This window comes from Thunnus maccoyii, chromosome 3 (assembly GCF_910596095.1).
Source record: "Thunnus maccoyii chromosome 3, fThuMac1.1, whole genome shotgun sequence".
Classification (NCBI taxonomy): domain Eukaryota; kingdom Metazoa; phylum Chordata; class Actinopteri; order Scombriformes; family Scombridae; genus Thunnus; species Thunnus maccoyii.
In genome coordinates this window covers 7,092,779-7,116,042 of record NC_056535.1, presented here as the reverse complement: position 1 = coordinate 7,116,042, position 23,264 = coordinate 7,092,779, and the positions used below count along the sequence as shown (strand labels likewise).

General features: G+C 39.7%; 1 protein-coding gene across 1 annotated transcript in view; it reads right to left on the bottom strand.

Annotated features, from left to right (window-relative positions):
• foxp1b (forkhead box P1b) overlaps positions 1-23,264 on the bottom strand; it is a 154,552-nt gene that overhangs the window by 91,591 nt on the left and 39,697 nt on the right. Inside the window, exon 5 of the mRNA XM_042405728.1 lies at positions 9,172-9,238. The gene's annotated coding sequence lies outside the window, so the exon portion shown is untranslated. The remainder of the gene's footprint in view (positions 1-9,171; positions 9,239-23,264) is intronic.

Below are 23,264 nucleotides of genomic sequence, written 5' to 3'. Positions count from 1 at the left end.
CTAAAAATGCCAATTGACAGTTAATCATTTGACCACTTCCTTATAGCTCTGTGAGAGTATGCTTAGTCACATGAAACCATGGAATTTAAATCTTTTCCAGGAATTCAGAAAGGGAAGAAGCTAGTTTTACTGTGAAAGTCCGTGCATATTATTAACATATTGAGGTTTTCACATCAGCTTGGATGAAGAACCGAATCAGAGGACTGTAGCATTTTTTTAAAATCAGATCATAAGAGTTTCATCGGTAAGCAAGCAACATAAACACATGACTGCATAACACCACCGAGAACGAGTATCTTTCAACTACACAAATGATAACCTATAATTATAAAGAATAACCTTTTATTTGCTTGTATTTATTTGAAACTGTTAAAATAAGAATTGTTTTACATTTAGTGCATCATTTGGCAAAGGGGAGAAGTAAAATGCATGAATCTAAAGGTCAGTGTTAAGAACATATCACATGACGTCTGTTTGATCCTGGCCCAAGTATTTTCCCAAGGATTCACTGGCTCTGTACTGTGTAAATCACGCAGTATGACCTTCTACATTCCTCATGCTCTGTCCTCCCATTCATCCACAGGCACAGATAATACTGGGCAAATATCATAAACGTGAGGATTTTAGGATTGAGGTGAGGCTGCCATCATCTTCCACCAACTGGGGAAAAGAAAGCCCATGCATCTGAAAGAACCCTATTTCCACCTACTGCCAGACTAACCTGCAGTGAGGTTGCCTGCCCCTAATGCCTAAAAGCCTATATGCTGAGAATCCACGGAGAATACTCCCAGATGATTAATAAGTGGAGTAACGTCCACTTTTTGGATTTTGGTGATATTTTACCAGGATTTTCCTTTGATAAACACTGCTAATACAAAACCATCCACTTCTGCTTGTTTCAAACAAACTACAGCTGCTGCAGCAACAGAAAATCTTCTGTGGACTTTATAGGTTAAAGGGGACCTATTATGCTCATTTTTAGCTCTATATTTTTATTCTGGGACTCCACTAGAGTAGCTTTGCATGGTTTACAGTTCAAGAACTCCTTATTTATCTTATACTGGCCCTTTATGCAGCCCCTCAGTTCAGCCTCTGTCTCTAACAGGCAGTCTTAGCTCCTGTCTCTTTAAGGCCCCCCCTCCTGATGAGCCCTCTCTGTTCTGATTGGCTAACTTTTCAGAAGCTTTCCAAGGGGCGGCTGTATCAGAGTTTTGTTAAGTTACTGCTGATGAAAACTTTTCCTGCTTTTGCTGCTTCATATTAAAAGTTTTTAAATGACTAAATAACGGGAGACTTTTATTGTGAAGAATTTACAGGAAATGAAACATGTTCCTTCCTGAATTAGCAGAGCTTTATTAGCGGTGCTAAAAACCAGTCGACACAACAAGACATGAAGATATTTGGAGCTCTTTGTTCAGCAGATCAATTAGAAATAATGCAGTAAGGAATTGTACAAGCAGCCACGGTGATGATGATGTTTGATGAAGAGCTGCAGATGACCAGCACACATCCAACAGATAAACTACTTATTTTACTTTGTCCTGATGAGTAATGGAAAAACACTCACAGCGTGCTAACTTGACTCGAGTCATGACTACCTCCAAAACAATGGAAAAATAGCATAATGTTAGCGGAGCAGTGAACTTGCACGCTGTTCGCGGAGCAGATGTCCATATAAAGAAATCCATCACAAGCCGACGTCGGCTCGGGCTTAAAGTAGAAAAAACAAGTGTTCAGAACAGTCTGAAGCCTGAGCTTTTTGCCCATTACTTCTACATACGTTTACCTCATTTTTTGACACTTAAGCAACGTTTAATATGACCATCTGTTTAATACTACATCATTGTAACATTATATATATGACTGAAAATAAGGAAAAGCATAATAAGTCCCCTTTAAATAACTATTTCATTCAATCTGCAATAAGACATTTCACAATAAACATGTATTTATAAGAATGACTGATGCTTCAGCAAACTTCTAAACAATTAAAATAGAAAAAGCCACAGCCTCCAGAATGCTACAATTCTTCTGCAGTATCCCAGGGTTTTCTGAGTTTGTGTGGTGAGATGATTTCATCCAAGTATCATAAAGGGTCTCTGAGCATCGCCAAGATGTTTCCAGTTCAAACGCAGCATCGGCTTTGGGCCAGGGCATGACCTGCAGCTGAACTGGCCTCTGCTTGGCCACAGGGAGGGGGGCAACAGCCACTCCAAACACATCATCCCACCCCCTGATAAATAACTTAACACAGCAAACAGAGGCCCATCATTCAACCTACACATAGCTAACACCAGGACAGGGACAGAGATCGATGGAGAGATACAGACAAATAAAGAAAGACAGAGGGAAGGCAAGTAAGACAAGATGAGAGGGGACAGAGAAGGAGAGAGGTGGGGGTACATTGTGAGGGCATCTAACAGTGGAGAGTAGATAAATATCACACGGGAGCCTGAGCCAAGCAGTGTGGAAGGCCAAGTACTGTAAGACTGTGAAAGCCAGGCTATTTTGCCGAGCTGTGACATTTGTTTCTTATTGTCTAAGTGGCAGCTGAAAGCGTCTCCCTGCGAGGGCCCCTCGGCTTTGCTCTGGCCGGCTTTGACAGGGAGGTAACCATATTAGGACGTGTATGGTAAAGTAAACAATAACATAGTTGCAATGAGATGGAAATTTTTCAGCTAATGGTGTTTGTCATTCCTGTTTTCAGTGCACTGAGCAGCCCTGTTTTTTCTAGCCAGCCAGAGAGACTTTGTTTATGAAAACAACGCAGGAGCCAAGGCTAAAACCAGTGCAAAAAAAAGAAAAACTGTAAATAAATACCAGTTTAAAAAATGCCTCCACCTTTTTAATTTGATTACATAAATAAATCCACACTGCAGTAGAAATAGCCTTTCACATCACGTCCCTCACAGGCCATGTCCACACTAAGGTGGCTAAATTTGAAAACGTATATTTTCCTCTCCGGTTTGGCCTTCCCTCAACACCAACTTTTGACACATGCAAACTATACTCTTTTGAAAACACTGTTTCCATAAAACTGGAAACATTGGTCTTGCATTGAAAGCTGGTACAATCACTATTATATTTGTTCAGTTGTCTGAGAAAAAGAAACAGAAAGATATGTTGATGAGAACATCAAAATGATGTGTGCTGGACTGAAACACAGTAGAAGGGACATGGAGAGCAGGAGGGTGCAGAACATAATGACGGATATCATATCAAATTTTTGAATGACGGCAGCCATGTGACACCTCCAAAATGACACGTAACGTTTTTCTAAAGAAGTGTCAGTGTGTCCGTGTTTCATGTTGTCTTAACACAAGCAGCTGAACTTTATCTCAGTAAAATAAAATTTAAAATAATCAAAAGTTATGATTTACGGCCCAGTCACACAAGAATTTAAAATAACAAAATTTCACAGCAAAATAAATTACAATGGAATCACTGCAATCAGTGGATTTGCTAGCTAGGGCAAAGTACCAGTAAAGCCATGTCCAGTTTTTTTTTGTTTCAAATTCAACTTTGACATGTGTATTTGTGCCGTTACCAATAACAAACCGCCCTGTCCATGCTGAGAGTCAGAGGCTCCAAAATGGAGGAAGCTATTCACTTTTATTTGATCTTCCTCTGTAAGAGTATAAACTAAACAAAACAGGAATGGTTTGCTGACTGAGACAGCCGTCTTTTGAATAAACTGTGTGACCTTAGCATCCATTCTAAATACAGTTAGCAAGATAGTTGCAACATGGTGGGCTCCATGGAAGAGGAGCCGCTCCCTATGTAGATATAAAGGGCTCATTCTAAGGTAATGAAAACACAACAATTCTTATTTTCAGGTGATTATACACTAATGAAAACATATTCCATTTGTGACAATATTTCTGACAATGGATCACCCTAAATCTTACACACTGGTCCTTTAAATGGTCTCAGGAAAAAGGTTCCATTTTTCCCGTTTCATTCAGATTCAGTATTCAAAATACTTTGACATTCTCCAGACAGTCCAATAAGCAAATGAGTGGGAACGTAACTGTTAACAATATATGATGTGAATCAGAGCAGTCGGAAAACTTGTGGGTTTCTAAAATAAATGTGATACTATTTGATATGCCTAGTCTAAAAGGCTCCATTTCTCACTAATTTCAACAGCATGTTAAGCTATTTAAAGGAACTGAAGCTCTCATTTTTCTTTATGTTTCACTGGTCAATTATTTTCCTCCCCTGTTCTCTCCCTTTTCTTTGGCTCTGGTTACCACGCTATCTTTTCTAGGTTAAGAAAAGGCATAAAGGCATGTTTTTTTATACAAGAGTGGAAAACAAATACATTATCCAGCCCTTCTGAATAATATCCTGTTGCTGACTCACTGGTCAACCCTTCAAAAAAAAGCTTAACTTCTGCATGAATTTAAAAAGGGAAAATCTTTGGCTACCAAGATACAAAGCTCAAAATGTGTCAATGTTCACATGCAGTTCTATAGACATACAGTACATACAGTACAGTCAACTATAAGTAGAGGCAGACGCACGAGTCCTCCACTTCTGTACTCTCCACATGTTGACTTTCTTTGTTTAGTTTTTACCCACCTCACTCCAGCTCTCTCTCTCAGCCTCATTCCTAATCTCACACCAAAAATGCAAGCTGTTTATTTGCGTAGGGCTGAAGCCATTCCATTAAGTAGCCCCACCAGGTGCTTTATCCCTAAAAGGGATTTGTTTTCTAAAATAAACGGAGAAAGTAAAGGACTGCCAAAGTGATATTTACCATGACATGAAGTGATTGCAACAAAGTCAAAACTATCCAAATAAGAATCACTGCGGCTTGCGAGAACTTTTTTGAATTTCCTTACATAGTCATAGACCTTCACTAGTCACAGTAGAAACCATAAACAAGTTTCTTGTTGTGTTTCTATGTGTCATAATAAATAAATGTTAAAGTTTGGTTTAGGGGAGCAGCCAGGGTATGTACATATTTTAAGTCATATTTTATATCCCACCAGTTACACTGTACTGTTTGTTGCTGTGAAGGCAGACTGGCAGATGCTGGCCCAGGTTATCACAAAAAAACTCTGGATAGTCATTTTACTCAGGAGACAACAAATCAATACACGTTATTAGTTCTATTTCACTTTTCTGAAGCAGAGACACAAGGCCAAAGATAAATCTCTGTTGAAAAAGAAAAAAAAAACACCTTTTGACACTTTTTCTCACTTTTGTGATTTCCTTTTCATCTTGCTAGAAGACAACTCATCTGCAGATAGAATTTGCTTACTTCTGTCGCCTCAGTCAATCTCACACAAAGACTCTGTCACGTTAGCCGTCTGCACCTGGTAGCGGGCTGACATTATCAAAGCTCCTCACGCTCCTAGGCAGCCCAGAGTTTATACATCCGTCAATATGTTTCAGACCAAAAGAAGACATGTCTGTTTGATGCTGATAGAAAAATAGATTGAAACTTGCCAAATGCATTTTCCCCAAAAAGATATTTTAAGTAGCTTCAAGATAACACATCTGTGATAACATTATCAGTACAACTCTTTCTACCTCACAACACAAGATAACTCACATGAAAGTTGTAGGAGATGCAAGAGGATATAAGACTGTTGCTCTATTGTGTGACATACTGTATTCAGCATAAGGCATGCATTTAACTCCACAACTTGTTTAGCCAGACAATGAAGAGGAGGGCTATCTGCCAGAGTGTATTCTGATAACAGCTGATGTGGCCATGGGAGCAGAGCATCAGATAGGGAAAACAGACGGCGGCCAGGTGAGGGTGTTTAGAAGGCTTTGACACATCCTGTGATCTCAATCAACAGGAAAAGGCAGAGGCATGCCATCGCTTTATGTTTCTGCCTTGTTTGCCATTGTGACGTCTTTGTAGGGCCGATAATTTTTCATTTTCACGCTGCCTTGCATCTATTCTGCCTGTCAATGTTTTTAACTACAGCAGCCAAGCTCAGAGAGTAGATTACGGTACTTACAGTGCATGAAAAACACAGCAACAAAACTGCGAGTGACAGAAGCGTTTAACTTTCTTGCTAGAAATCTCCCCCATGTGGCACTTTCGCTACAGAGAGTTGTTTATTATGTTCCAAGCTAGGCATAAGCGATTAAAGGAGCTCTTAAGAATCAAAGTGTTATAAATGCATGGAAACACAGCCGGCTGTAAATGCCACAGAATTAGAAGCTTACCAAGCCTAATACTAATACATGGCAATTTTCAGCTTGATGCTGATATAAAGAAATTACTTTTTTAAAGTAAGCAATAAATGCAGTCAAGGGAACTATTACAGAGGCCCTATTTTCATCCCCGCATAAATCTGCACACAACCTTTCTGTGGGTCCAACTCATGAATCCACTTGTTTATTCTTAACACATCCATAAAAAGTGGATTAAACAAAGCAACCTCAACAGCTAAAACTAAGGCAATACAACCAAAGCATTTACAGCAAAGCAAGAATTACAAGAAACTGAGTGTTTGCATGATGTGTTTTTCTCTCCCCTACGTGAATTCATGAAATTCAAATGAAGTCCAACATGAGACGATAAATTTTGAAGCCCTCAAAACAGAGAAACATATTTCAGGCATCTGACGTCTCTCCTAAGCAGACGCCCTTTTTCTGGAAAGTTGAATGTCATTAGGTCTGAATAAATTGGTCAAAAAAGCAGGCCAGCACACATCATAGGAAGCACTATCGCGTATATATGCCCATATGATGGTAAGTGTTCATTTTCAGCAGCAAGACATCAAAAAGATATCAAATCTTTGTTAAGACTGCTTTAATATTGTTCCTGAATTCCAAATTCTTATTTTTAAAATTTCAAACATTATGTTTGGTGCAAATGTTCACATACATGAACACCATACATGCTTTCTCTTCCTCTCTCTCTCTCTCTCTCTCTGTCTCTCACCCCCACCACCCCCCCAACACACACACACACACACACACACACACACACACACACACACACACACACACACACACACTGTATTAGAGTCTATTGCACTTTAAAAGAGCTTTAAACACCAACACATACTAATCCCATAAGCTGCCACAGGGATTTCTGCATTAGTGGTCCAATCAAAATCACATTGGAAAGTTGTGTCAATAACTAGGCTGATTTTTGCCACATTAACATTAATTACACAACCATTTGGTAAATTTCAAGGCTCATCTTACATCTGGAGCAGGCAGCTGAGGGGCCTGGTGGGGACCTGACTATGCAGAGAATGCACTCCAGATAAACAGCAACATGAATCCTCCAATTAAATTTTCTCCAAGTCTGTTTTCCAAATGTCGGGTGACTGCTTAAATCAAATAAAAAAGGAGCATGTACTGTGGTTATGTAGGCTTCCTCTTACAATGCAGAGGAATATAACTAGTCTCACTGAAATCCTGCAGCTTTTGCTACCTGTAACAACAGCTACAGCTGCTTTTGCCAAACTCCATAGAGAAGCAGCTCAACAGGATTTAAGGCTAATATTTCAATTTGCCAAACATTAGATCAATATTGGCATTGGCTAGTCAGTGTAATCCACCCTTCATAGAAAGGATACAATGTAGGAATTAACCCTTTTGGGTTAAATGTGGAGTTGGCATCTTTTCATAATTTTCGCAGCATGAAAATGTTAAAATTTAGCATTTTGTTTAAACTTGACATGAAAACAAAATATCAAGTTATGGAAATAAGGATATGGAAACAATTCAATGGAAATAAGAGTATTTACACAAGAAATAGATATAAATAATATATAAAATATTCAGTAGCTGTCTTATCTTTCATAATTTTACTAATGTGTATGTGAGGATACACTCCATGGTGAGGCAGCTATATATTTAAGTAATTATCAAATTAAAGGACCAGTGTGTAGGATTTAATGGCACGTAGTGTTGAGGTTGCAGAGTGCAACCAACTGAACCCCCCCCCCCGTGTAGGAGAACCTAAAGTGACCACAAAACTCGCAAAAAACACGAAAGGCCCTCTCTAGAGTGTAAGGTGTAAACCAGTGTTTGGTTTGTCTATTCTGGGCTACTGTAGAAACGTGGCAGTGAAACATAGCGGGCTCCATGGAAGAGAATCTGCTCTCTATGTAGAAATAAAGGGCTCATTCTAAGGTACCAAAAACACAATGATTCTAATTTTCAGGTGATTATACACTAATTAAAACATACTTATGAATATTATATTCCATTTTGGCAAGTCCGTTCCGCTAGATGCCACTAAATTCTACACATTGCACCTTTAATTCAACTCAGTGCCAATGCCAAAAACAAATACCATAGTTACATCTCAAATTTGTTGGTTCAGGACAGCTTTCTTGCTCTGCGAATAGCCACAAACAAAAGAGCACTGCTCAGCTGTACTGTCTTTATTTGTCAGATTATGTCCTACCTATCTACCTACAAGTCACAACATGTTGGTGGTGTCGATGGAGGGAGAGACAGTGAGTGAGAGACAGAGAAGAAATAATAAAGATAACCAGAAGTGAGTGAAAAAAAGATGACGGTGAGGCTGAAGCTGTTAGAGACAAAAAACAGACACACTCCTCCTCTGAAGCCCAGAGCTCCCGAAGTGTTAACACCCCCCACACCACCACCACCAAATAGTCCTACTCCGCCCCACTGGATCACTCCAGCCAAAAGTTCACATCCTGGGGGCCCCAAACCTTCTCTGATAGGAGTAGGGGTGTGAGGAGCAAACAGGAGATATCAACCAGAATGGCTGAGATACCAAAGATAACAAGACTGAGTGCAGTAAATCTCTTCTTGTTTGGTAAACATGGCATTACCATATTTCAGCTTTCCCGACAAATGTCAACATGCACAAACAGTTATCTCCACTGTAAGCAGCCGTCATCCTGCCCTCATTTTCTTACATGACTACAAGTCCTTCAATAGTGCAACTAATTCAACCCAATTTAGTCCTTCGGGGGGGACAGTCCCTTTAGTGCTCACCATGCTCGTCTCAGATCAGCAACTTCTCAACCCACTGACAGAGTGCACCTGTCGAGCCCCCCCTCCCCCCTCCCCCCCAACTCTCCTGCCCCGCATATACACACTCAACATACATTATACAAACAAGACAACCACACTGCATTCAGTTAATTATTAAGCCAATTCAATACAGCATTCGCACACATGGAGTCTGGTGAATGATTGTGTGTTTACCTTCTACAAGGACTTGCTTATTTAAAGCAATCTTCAGTTCCAGCGGTGGTAAAACAGCCTCCTCGCCCTGCGAACACAAGATGAAGAATTATTTACAGTTCTGAAAAAATTACCACTGCTTGTCATCAGCACCCACAAGACGATTTACAAAAAAAACCCCAAAAGAGTGCATGGGTGTAAACTGCCAATGCTACCTATAACAACTTGCCCACCGGTTGCTACTGCTATTGATTAGAATTGATGATGTGCACAAACAGTCTTATACTGTACGTGTTCTGAGAAATCATCAGAAAGAAATCAATTCTCTACATTCCTGTGCTGTTTGCTTCCCTTTGTTTGTAAGAAAAGTACCAGTCAGTGTACCTGCTGTGGCTGCTACAGCCGCGTAGCCACCATTTCAGCACCTTTCGTTTATCCTCCTGTGACTACTATTGTCACCGCCTCACACATCGTTGCATTTCCATCTGTCTGTTAACTACAACTACACCCACTGATGATAAATGAACAATGGGGCTGTCTGATGTGACTGAATGGTTTATTTGCAAGACAAAAACTTTTCATATTACTGACAGTAGATGCCCTCCTTGGCCTCCCCCTGGTGGTGAGCGCACTGTACCTGTACCTGGTCTGCCCTGACTCAACTCCCCTGGGTGGCCCTGATCTGCATGCACACAGCTTTCCTAACTGAGCACTCAACCCAGGCAAGGAAAGATGAAAAAAAAAAAGAGAAGGAAACAAAATCTTATTTTTATGGTAAACTGAGAAGTGACTGTGGGGCAATATCCCAGGTGCATTTGAATAAAAGCATTAAAGCATATCCAAATATGAAAGGGAAAAAAAAAAGCTCCAACTCCCTCTCCCACTGTTCTTTTTTGCCGTTTACATTTGGCAGTCAAAACTGTGGCCAGGCGTTTGTGCAAGTGTTTATCTAAAGCTGACTGAGCATAGATAAAAACACAGCGGCCCAACTTGCCCAGTTTCAGCATTAATTATGTGTTAAATGCCCTTGTTGAAAATGCGAGTCAACATGCAGCTCGCTCTGAACTCTACTGAGGGTTGAACAATCATCGAAAATGGACCATTCCCACACAACTACCCTATTATTGTGATTCATTACACTTCAATTAACATATCATCAATGGAATCGTAAATCAATGGCGAGTGGTGACAAATGACAGATATTTTCAGTTTCAAACTACTAAACATCATTAATTCCCATCACCTGAAAGAGCCCCGGGAGCTAAATGAGTTTACCCAATGCATAACATCCATTTAGATAAATGTTCCATCATTATAATGATGGAAAATTTGTATTGGAGAAAAAAGGCAACAACGGGATCCTGATAGCAGCTGTACGCCTTTTCTCCTTGTAATATAATGCCCATCTTGTAATACCTAAACAGATAATTGTCTCCATTTCAAACAGCACAAGGCTGTAATATTGCCATTTAGAACAGTGGGGGTGCGGAGAACGTAGGGTGAGGATAAACAAGCACATGCTGCTTCGCCCGGTTGGGAAAACCGAGCCCATCACACACTCCCACATTGAGATTTTAGGGAATAGAACAACTCCTGGTTGAGATAATTACCCACCTAGGTGGGTTATGTGCATGCTCAGTAAGAGGCCTAAGCTAAGAATATGAATCAAAATGCAACAATTTCAAAAGACAAAGGAAACTGAGGAGCATTTTGCAAGCTTCTCTTGTAAAGTCTTGGGAGCATGTTGTGGGAGTGCTGTGTTAAACAAAGTGGAAAATGGGACAACAAAGACTTTCTTTTGACAAAGAAATATCTCATAGTAGCTACAAGACTCTTGTGTTCAATAGATACCATGATCATTAACCTGGTGCCTTTAGAGGATCAGATGATCCAAATAAATGTTTCCATTCCCTATGCAAATACTACAGGCTTCATTGTGGTCGTGGGAGAAAAAAACATGCAAACACTCCATTTTCAGAGGAAATGGACAATCAGAAGGGTTTTTTGCTATGGTAATGAACTGCTGTGGTTACATCTGAGTGCGAACAAAGACTCATTTTATTCTGTCCACAAACCTGTGAAGTGGACTTTCCTATTTGTGAGGGGGTCACGGCTTCACAATATGCTCTCTAGTCCCAGGTATGTTATCAGTGCCTTTGGCTTTGTTGTAAGATTGCATGTTCAAAATATGAATTAATACCCCTCCACTGAAACGCACCCAATCCCAACAAAAGGCCTGCATTCACTGTGGACAGCTCTTCAGCTCCTCTAATGGACAGGCTCTCCTCTCTCTTCACACTGTGCAGACAAAAAGATGAGGGCCCATGAATATTTACCACTAAGTAAAGTTATTCCATTAATTACTCAAAGCATGCTTAATACTGTATCTGTGGCTACTTCTGTGGCAGCTTGTTAATGAACCTTCACACATCATTACCATATTAATTAATGCTCAACTCAATGGTTGTCAATAGGAGGCTGCCAGAGTTGTCTCGTGGTTCTTTACAGCCCATCCGGGATGCTTCGATCACTTAGCATCAGCATCTGAATAAATCTACAGTATCAATTTATCACGCCAGGGGCTTGTGGTGTGTTTCAATAGAACAAAAAAAGTAGTGACACTGGTTCACCACTCCTCAAGGCTGGTGGATCCGTATTAAGAGCATTGTGTAAATAAGAAGAGGGCGTAGGAGAGTTTTACTTGTGTAGAGTCAGTGATAACTATATACAGGGTCACTGGTGTTTGTTTTTAGGGTGTGTGCAGGAGATTTTCCAAGTCACTGTCTGTGCTCTGAAACACAGGAAAATCTAAAGCATGACTCACTTCTCAACAAACGCAGCTGCTTACTGTATGATCTGATCTGCAAAAAGGGCTGACTGCACACTATTTTCTCCCTCTTTCCTTTTGTGCTTTTATTAAGAAGGACTGATTAAATGAAAAACATGGCTTAGACTCGTAAAGACAAAAAAGGCAGCATTTGAAAAAGTGAAAAAACAAGCATTGTTTTTTTCTTTTTGATGTGATTGGCAGGATCCTGGCATTATATTGTAACACCCACACAGACTGTAAACAACAGCACTTTCTGACACGCAAACAGACTCAAAACCCACCAATTAAACCCAACTTCAATCCAGCCAGCCCTTATTCTGGATGCTTTTTTTCAGATTCTTTTTTTTCTAAGCTTAAAAGGCAACAGTGCAGTCTGGTGAATGTCAGGCCTGTCTGATCCCCCAGATTCTTTGGACCTGCCCTCACGTTTTGCTGAGCTAAGAACAAAGTACACAGAGTGCACACAGAGAGCTTTGCTGCCTTAATACCAAGGAAGTGGAATTTCACTCCTAACCCAAAACAAACAAAGCCACGCATTTCTTTACACTATTTAAATGAGCTCGCTGAATACAAAAAGTCTTATCGAGTGGATACCCAATGCACACTACTTTGTGTCTTCAGAAATTCTAAACTATTGATCCATGAGGCAAACCATCAGATAACTACACTTTGTTTTATTTTGTCTGCTGAGAAGTCACAGCTGGGGCAGCTCAGGATCCTCACAGTTGAAAAGGTCTCACACTTGCACATGAAATTAGATCAGCGCAGTCAAAAAGTTCAACCCTCATCACGCGTGTACAGTACAGCACACCGAGGGCTAACGTGCGGTGAACATTATGCAATCCTGTTTTTTATAACCAACCCCTTTCCACCCTGTCAAGTAGGAGGACTGTCAATTCTACCCAGCCATATCAAGTTTCCACTCTCACCCAGGTCCCAGCTCTTCTCCAACCACAAATCCTGTGTGCTATTAATATCAATAAGCGGCAGATTCCATTTCCCCAGACAAAGACAAAGGGAGAACAAGGGGCGATGAGTGAGGGGAGGAACTAATACCCTGACGCATCACTGTGGGGTTACCACTTACTATCACCTCCAACCCTGCTGCACAGAAAACAGGACTAGGTCAAAACCTAGTCAATGGATGGACCGTATATGAAATGTTTGAGGATTTATGCTTAGATCTGTTTGTTTAAATGTAATGTAAGATGGTAACTTCGAGAATTTCATTTTATGAATGTAAAATTTGGCTAAAATAATGAGCAAATAAATGACATATTGTTCATTGCTGGAGAAATTAGGATTGTTGAATATTAATAACAAATCATGTTCTTTAAGTAAAATTTCCTTAACAAAATACATTTTAGGATCCAACTGAAAAACTGTATTTAAAAAAAAAAAAGGTCTATATCTGCCAATACTGATAGTTACTGCCTAAACAATTTCAATTAGGCTACACAACCTCCAAGTGATATAGCTACTACTAGTGCTGCATTTAAGCTTTATGGTTTACACTGTTTACAACTCCACAATCAAACTTTGGACTGTATACAGTCAATGGACGAGTTACACACGCACACTGAATTGAGGTGTGGTCTATCTGTTTTTGCAGTGCTGGTTTTTGGTATATTTCATTGGTGCTTGCTATTTGCTTTAAGGTTTTGTATGGTTTGACGGAGCTATTTTCATAATTATTATTTGTCAGATGTGACTCTGACTGGCACCCCTCTTCATTTAAAAGTGTCAAACCCACTACAACATGATGCAAAGAAGACGTGATTTGATTGATTGTAAAATGGAGGAAGTGAGAGTAAACAGTGAGGGGTGAAGAGAAGAGGCAGGCCAGAGAAAATGACAAAGTTTGTGATCATTCAAGCTGAAACAACATGAAAACTCTGTACAGTGTGTGTAAAACCAAACTAGCTTACCACAAAAGCACAACATCAATACGTCAGCATCTCAGCAGAGAGCATCCAGTCCACGGAGTGGACACGACACAAGGTAACATTCACGTTAGCATTAGCATTAGCATAGGGTCCGATTACTCGGTTAATTGATGGATGGAATCAGTAGAATACTTGATTACTAAAATAATCTCTGGATGGAGGCCTAATGTAGTGGCACTATAGGACTGACTCTATATTACATAGTATGATGAATAACATCCGGTAGATATGGCTGAATATGAACACAGCTCTTTCACATCCCTCTTTACACAGGCCTACTTGTGTTTTTCTCCCTTGAAATCTTCATAGAGTAATTTATAGACTGCACAGTGCAAGGATTTTCCCACGTGTAGCGCTATAGAATCACAATTGTTGATGGTAGAACACCTGTTTTGTCAATCACATTTCTATCAAACCATGGAGTGCTATACCTCATTTTGCTCAGAAGAATGAGGCCTTTACAGTCAAATTAATCTTACAAGTAAGCGGGAATATCTGAAAGCATGATAGCTGAAATAAAAAATACAATATATAAAAAATAATTTTGCTGAATTGGGAGGTTTCCTGGGTAGACAAACTTCACATTACACTCCAGTGAACTTGCATTTAGGTGTTATTTTTACATGTCCAGACAGAGGTAATGAATATATATATATATATATATATATATATATCATATGAAATGACTGTAGGTGTATATTCTTTGACATGTAAGCTCTGGTAGCTCTGCCAGAGGGCTTAATTTTGCGGTGCACTACTGTTTGCATAGAATTATATAGGTTTATCCCTGGTCTTCTCCCCTTATTGTAAATGTTACAATATCTATCCTCATTGTTTTTATACAGATCAAAATTTAAGGCCTCTCCTAAAAATTGAGACATCTTTAGGCATTTTTAAACCTTAAATTATTTTAAGATGTTTTAAGACTTTTTAAGGATCCACGGGGACACTGTAAGAGGCTCATGTTTTTGTATAATGGGCTACTCAAGCAGCCCACATAGTGAAAAAATATTAAAACTTAATAAAGTGACATATTAACAGTCCTACAGCAAAATTTACAGCTTTTGACCTGGCTCACAATCTCCACCATTGCTGCCATTTGGTGCGAAATGCATCCTGGAGTACTTGGCTGTCCCAAGCTTCGGCAGCCTTCGGCCAACAAATGGTACAACTTCATCAGTCAGTCAGTCAGTCATTCAGTCAGTGACTAAGTGACAGACAGACATTCAGGTTTGTAGGGCTGGCACAGTTGTTGCGGTCCGGCCAAAAAGGAACATTTCGCACATGAACTTGTACACACTCTGTCTCACACATATGCAAACACCTATATACACACCTCCTGTATGCACATTCATATCAGAACAATGCAAATACAAGCTAACTGTTGGGTTATATTTTCCAATAATTTGTGAATTTTTAACTTACAGAGCACATACCACTATTCAATGCATACTGTGGATCAGGCTGTTTGTTCTTATTTTCCATGTGCTCCCCCATTCACATGGCAATTCAAACAGATAAAAAATGTACAGTTAAAGAACACAGTGATATTTGTAACATGGGTGTTTTTATTATACATATATATATATATATATATATATATATATGTTGTCATATATTTGTATATGTTCATTCAGGCACTTTGAATTACCAAGCTAAGCTTTGGTTGCTCTACACATAAACTTTTCATTTCTGTGCATTTAGCTTTGAAATTACAACCCCAGACACACACCTGTTTGTATTTATCAAGATACTTCATTGATATAAATTGCTATGGACTGCATTAGAATTCAAAAACAGGGATTTAGAGAAATTATAATGGCACTTGAGGCATACATGCAAATCACTTGCAGTCACACCACATGACGAAGTAGTGGCTCCTACTTAGTCCATACAGTGAAAAACCACTGCTATCTACCTCATATACGTCAACTCTGTCAATCACTTACAGAACACACCTACAAACACACCTGAATGGACATGCACACACATACACCCATGCCCCATAAGCAAGAGAGGAGGAGAAAAAAAGAGAAAACGCAGGGAAAGATAGTGAAATCTATACAGACTTACCCTTGAACAGTTAAACAGACTTTCATCATGTTCAGGTAACTGTATATTGATGCAGATTCCCTCCAAGCACTGAGTGTTTTCAAATCCACTTCTGAAGAAGAGGAGAAAGCTGCCAGTGAAAGTAGCAGGTATGGAGTAGTTGAAGTAGTGTGTGGTAGTTGAGTGTGTTTGTGTGTTTGCGTATGTGTGTATGTATGTGTGGAGAGAGAGAGAGAGAGGGAGAGAGAGAGAGAGAGAGAGAGAGAGAGAGAGGGAGAGAGGGAGAGAGAGAAGCCTAGACTGCAGTGTTGAGAGGGACTGGAGGTATGTGGTCTAAACACAACAAAAGCCGGTGCCTTGCTCTAGATTAAATATGCAGGAAGAGGCCCCTTTGCATAAACACAAACACTCAGCAAATGAAGAACGGGCACAGAGCAGATGCCTGCTGCGAGCCCTACCTGTCCTGGCCTCTTTTAATTAGACAAGAGCAGGCAGAACAAATGAACATCAACACGGTCACACAAGGCAGAACAAAAGGAAGGAAAAAAAGAAAATACTTCCTCAATCCTCAAAAATGTCCTTAATGAGAAGAACAGAAGATCATAGAGAAGCTGGGAAAACAGCAACACATATTTCAAAAATCAGATATTCTGGTGTAATTGTCATGTTTACACCTTGTTGAATACACCGATAATCTACATTTTAACAGTATCGGCGAACTACTTTGCCAATATTACATTAAACAGTTGTCTGACGGTTCGATGCTGAGAAAACTACACAAGAATGCAACCAGACCATGAAGACTTCAACATGAAACTGTTTTAATTACAACCTAAAACACTAATTAAAATTTAAAATATCAAATTTAATTAATTTAAGTAGGTCAGTTTTTGGTGTGGGTTTTCATTAAATTATGTCCTGGATAAGAAAAATACACCTTGTGATCCTTTAATTCATCTTAATGTACACTTCTCCTCTTCACACCTCCTAGTGGGAAAAAAATAAAAGCTGAATTTTAATCTGCAGGAAAAATGTATTTATACCATGGTCTATTGACCATGTCTTTCTTTTTAAAGTTCTTACATCCCCACTTTCCTCCCTCCTGCTCATTCTCTTCATCTATCTGTCTCTCCCTCAGATTTTTTCTCTTTTCAGGACAGGAATGCAGAAGCGTGTGGTGTTGGGGGAAACTCCTGGAGAAAACTGCCAGGCCGTCAGAGCAAAAAAAAAAAAAAAAAACACAAAAAAAAAAAAAACAGGAGAATGGGAGCTGAGTCCCTCCAGAAAATCTGAAGAGCGGCGTCAGATGCTGAGTGACACATACTGATGTGGCCAGTCAAAGATGTCATTTTCATGTGAAACCCTCTCAAATGGAGTGTATGTGTGTGGGGGGGGAGAGGGGGTCTAAGGGTGGGGTGACACTAGGTGAGGGGAGGCTGCGAGGGGGGGGGGGGGGGGGGGGGGGGGGGCAGAAATTGAGGGGTGAGAGGGAGTATGAGAGAGAAAGGAGAGCAGAAATGAGACCTCTGGAAAATAAACAGGGTGTAGGGTTTCAAAGGCAAGGGGGACACAGGCATTCCATTGTTCAAGCCAATTATCAGTGGAAAATAATAACAACAGATGGATCCAGAGCGGCCAACTTGTGCCGGAGCACCCTGGCGCTGGAGAACAGATGATGAAATGTGAGAGTGCTGTTGGAGGGAGGGAGGGGAGGGGAGGGGAGGGGGGGGGGGCAACGCTGCTCCACAGTTACACACAGCTCCTCACACCAGATGTGAACTTCTACAAGGACAGTTTAATATGTGCTCTCTGGCCACTACTTGTGCCGCGCAGCTTCGGCATACCAGACAATGGCTTGGTCAACATCTCCATGTGTTCAAAAAAGGGTGTCTGTCTCCACGGGCATCTGAAGTCAGATGATACATATGGCTGCAGTGTTGGCTTGAGATAAATTCAAATCTGTGCGTTCTTTTTATGTATAACAAAGAAGGGTCATTTGTGGAGGGAGGACACATGCTTGTTTCTATTAGCTGTGAACTGAGTGCTATAACAACACTACAACATGAAGTAGTTAGAATGAAGATTTATATTTTTCTTTTTTACTCCGGATTTTCTTTTATTCAAATCAGCACATATCCCAGATGACCTGTGGTGATGTTTTCATTTGATGTTTTTTTCGGCGTGCCTAACGTTCACAGACAGGCAGATGTAACAGTGCAGCAGAGACAGACCTCATTGACTCTGGCTTCATTCACAGATCCCTCATATCAGCCACAGACTGACAGGCAGCGGAGGGGGCTGCAACCTTAAAACAAAACTAATTCTCTGTGTGCCTTGTCAAGGGTGGGAGATGTCTGCAGATAGCAGTACAAAAGATCTGCCCTTCCTTTTCACAAGAAAAGAGAAGTTTTCGTTTCATTAACTCCAGACCAAAGCATAATTATCTCCCTATAGACCTTAATCACCAACAGAAGGATAATAGAAGAAAAAGCAGTTTCTACTTCAGTCGTTAAAGTTTTTTTTTGTTGTTGTTCTTTTTTTCTTTCCTCTACACTTTAGATGAGTCCATCAAATAATGCAAAGGAATTATGGGGGCATGAGTAAAGTCTCATTTTTCAAATATTGTCTGTTGCAGAGTGTGAAGGATTTTGGCCATAAAGTGGATTTGTCTGCTTGAGTGTGCCATCTTTGGCCTTTTTTTATCTGGCTGTTCAGCCTGTTGACTGATAGAAGCCACAGCAAGTAGACGGCAACACAACCAGCAGACAAACCTTTGATACAGACATACAGATGACTGAAGTGCTAAATGACTGTGTTAAGAACGCTTGAAATAAAATCAGGTTGAAAACTAAAACACCGTTTAGGAGTTGTATATTTTCTAAATGACTAACATTGCTTGAAGGTGCTTGTGATACTGTACCCCAAATGATAAATCCCTCGAGGATTGCACAGAAGGATTTCTACAGGAAAAAAAAAAAAAAAAGAATGGAAAACTTTGCCTAGATTTAATTAGCTTATGAGAAATAATTGCCATTAGCAAATCTCGTCAAATGGGGTTGAGGCGTTTTGCTGGGAAAAAAAAGTCATATTTTTGGACGATGAGGAGACAAAAGGTTTTCAAACAGGAACTGGCGGGCCATCAGCCGTTTTAGTGCACTGACACTGAGGTCGAGTTAATTAGACTATTGTCATTTTAATCAGGACAGCTCAGCGGCCATCACTTCCTGAAAGAGCCAGTGGACTTTAAACAGCTGAGGGATTTTTGTGTATGCGTGTGAATGCATGTGTGTGTGTGTGTGTGTACTATGTATGTGTGTGTTGGGCCTGAGCTGTCACCCAGCTATGGGTTATGGAGTATGGTCTGGTTCTCTCACATGCTTAGAACATTAATGAGCTGGAGACACACCAAGGAAACAAAGGAGCCTGGAGGATCACCAGGGGAAACTACTCGCCTCTGCTCTACTCATGTCTCTGTTCATTTGAAAATAATTTAAATATCAAATATTTGAAATAATTTGCTTCTCCCTGGCTATCAGATTTTAAATAGGGAGTCTTTCATGTCTTCGTTATTATGTTCTTCACTGGCATTAGCATTTAAAACATAATTAATGTAACCATATTTTCTAGGTGCTTACCATTATGTTACGATAATGGTTTATTTTTTTCTGATTTCCATATTTTATGAATACAATGGGAATATCGTAATAACAAACTGAAGAATGGCAAATGATATATCAAATCTTTGCTGAATATCATTAATCTAAAGAGAGTTTCAATCAAATCTGACAAAAGACTGGATTTAAGCTCCTCTAGGCTTGCTAGATAAAATTCACTTTGTGCAAGCTCTGGTGAAAAAAAGAGAAAAGAAAAATAAGGTAAAGCAGACACCAGTCTCATTTGAGTTTAGCCACCAGTCTTTAGAGAGAGAGTCGGGAGGAGGAGCCGAATGTTAGAGCTATCAGTGGAGCTCTGCCAATCAGCAGGGGTGATGGGGGAGCCTGCCTAATATTAACACCAAAACATCTTTGTAGTTTTTCCCCTGGTCGTGTGTGGACAAGGTGACAAAGGTAACCTGCAGACAAATGCTGGTGAACTTCCCCCTGTGACACCTCCGTCAGCCTCAGGGCAGGACTGGCCAATGACACCAGCCAAGCGCCTCAGTACAAAGTCGACCACTGTAATATTTCATATTCACCGACCTCAAGGGAAAGTGCATTAAAAGGAATTGGAGCCGTCCTCGCACATTTGACTCCATGCCACTTTTTACTATGTCTGTTTATGATTATATTAATAGTTCCATAAGTTCATCGTTTTTAACATCAGTCATTAATATTTCACAGGGAGTTAATATTAATCTGATCAGAAATTTTCTTCCTTCAATAATTCAATATACACATTAATAATTCAATAAAAAGAATGTTCAGCTTAGTTGAGGAAAAAAACTAAGACATTCAATAACTAAATGTGAGATAATTAAACCAGAGAAGTCACATTACAGCACCAAGTTATCTTAATACAGTAACTGCAAAATGTAAAATGCCAGTGCCTCATGAGTAACTTCAACTGATATATAGCCTGTTAGCCAGGAACGCTAACAAGCACTGGTCATTATTTAATAAAAAAAGCATATTTTAAAATTATAGCAACCTTCTTGGTTCACCTTAAACTGGTTTGTAATACAGTTTTAAATGCACTGACTAACCAGAGACCACAGGTTACTGTATCCACACTCAGAGATAAAGAAGACATGCAGGCTGTGAAGCCTCTGCGCCATTAGAAACCCAGCACTGCCCAAGTTCCTCCATAGGAGATTTACAGGGATTAGATGGTGAAGTAAAGGCCTAATCTTTATTTGACAGAGAAGCCAATCTCTGGCTCGCTGGTCAACCCCTTGCGGTAGGCCCCTCTCTCACGACTAACTTTCATGGCTACACACCTCAGGCTTATTTAAAAGCACATTTAGGATGCATATTGTGCCCTGTATGAGGTCTCGATCCAATTATCATACAAAAAAAAAGACAAAAAAAAGAGTATTTCTTTAAGTGAGAAGAGTGCAGAGGCATACTGACAGAAAGACTTACTCCACAAATGATGTCCTATATTGGGTCACAGCCTTACCTGCATATGAGTACATCTTACTGGCTATTTCCTCTTGTAATTTTTTCCTTTTTTTGGTCTAAGCTATGCCTGATTGAAAATCTGACCAATTTCCAAGTGCAGTTTAATGACAGATGGAAAGAGATATTTCATGGAGATGTATAGTAGAGACTGATAAACTATTAATCACACTGCTGGACAATGACACCAGCTAAATTTAAACACAAAGTGAAAAAGCGTCAAGTAATGCCCCCCCCCCCCCCTTTTCCCTTAAATTTTTCATTACTGGAAGCAGTTATTGCACAGCATATAGTATTATAATTTGCAGATTGCACTTAATTACAGTGCGTGTTGACGGTGGCTACAGATGCCACAGCTTGGACTGGCAATCCTTCACTGTGTTTAACCCTGTCAGATAGTGGCCGGGGCCCTCTGCTGCCCTTCTGTCCCTCTTCCTCCTCCCGTCCCTCAGAGTCTGTCTGCTTAATGTTTGACCTGCAGACTCACTGCCAAGATGATGAGGAAGTTGAGAGAAAAGGTGAGTGAAGAGAGTGATGAATGAAAAGACCTGATTATTTAGTGTCATATATATTTCTAAAGTGTAGTACAAACAAAACGGCCAAAAAGGGTGACATCTGTTGCTAATTACTGTACTAAAGTGAATAATGTACTCATGCTAAATACACAGTGTTTTATTTATTTAAAAGAAGACACAGCTAATGTGGCTGGAAATGGAAAAAACCACAATTTCTGGGCAACATTTCCATGACCTACCAGAGACCAGTAATCAGTTGCACAAGGTTTCCTGATCAATATTTCCATTATGGTTTTGTTTCTCCCAAGCCAACAGATCCTATTTTAATATGCTGCATATTGCCTGTTTGCACATATGGAGCTTTTTGTGTAGAAAAATGTTTTTTGGGAGGATAAATTATTTTTAAAGCTCCTTGTTTCTATAGTTAAAGACTTTCATTTTACCTGTTGCTCCTTTGTGACTGAACCCACAGCTTAGCGTGCTATAGATACTGATTTAAATGTGCATGTTTGTTGTCTGATTATCTAGTTTCCCCTTCAATGTGATTGGTTAAATGAGAAAAAAATACAGTTGATATCACATTTCTGAACAGCTTAAACAAGAATTTGAAGCTCTGCTCTGCAAAAAAAGCCACAAGGTGCAGTACTTTTTCAAAAGTGACCACATTTTGAGCACCTTGCATAACCTCACAGTGTTTTTTGTGTAAAATGGGTAGTTTGCAACTAGGAAAAAACACTTAAAAGTTTAAAGCTAAAACTAAAATTTAAGGGCAGAAAGACTTAAGTTAGTAACTTGTGTGTACTTGCGCTTAGAAAATGCTTCTACAGATTAGTGAATATTGAGTTGTGTGGTGGAAGGAGAGAGTCCACCACACGTAGAAGCTCTGTTTGGTGGCACATTATCTCTGCAAGATGTCAGAGATAATATATTTGGTTTTCCCCTATACTTGCAATGACATGAATATACAAAATAATGTTCAATGTTAACATTTCAGTTTTTTAATTACTGTACTAGAAATGTCAATAAACTATAAACCATTAAACTAATACTGATATATTATGCTCAGTAATGACACATAAAATAACATGGTAGGTTTGTTTTTAAAGAACAAAGTTTGTACAGTTATCAGATGCCATTTTTCTGTGACTGGCAGACAAAGACTTTGCTTGTGTGCTTTATATCCTACAGTCAGTGTTTCTCCCTCGCTATCTCTCTCCCTCCCTCTCTCTTCCTTGTATCATCCCTAGCTCACAGCAGCAAACAGAGTTGTATGCAAATACTAAAAGCCATAATGCATTATATTGTTTGGTGTTAACATTTGAATATTTAAATGGTGTGTTTTAGATCTAGATATTCCCATTTAAATTTCCATGTACTGTACATACTGAATGCAGACAGTTAAGTTTTCCCACATGTCAGGTTGAAGACACTGTGAGTATATTTACATTTTTTCTACACATTAGAGGTTTGACACACCATTATGTTCATGATTACGTTTTTTTCCTGCATACATGCTTGTTAACAATGCAAGTTACCTATGTTTAATAAGTGCTGTGACTATTCTATGTGGCCTGTGTCTATGTGGCCTGTGTGTGACAGAGCTGGATATGTGAATCACCCACGTACATGCCACTTAACCAAATTGGCAAAGCTG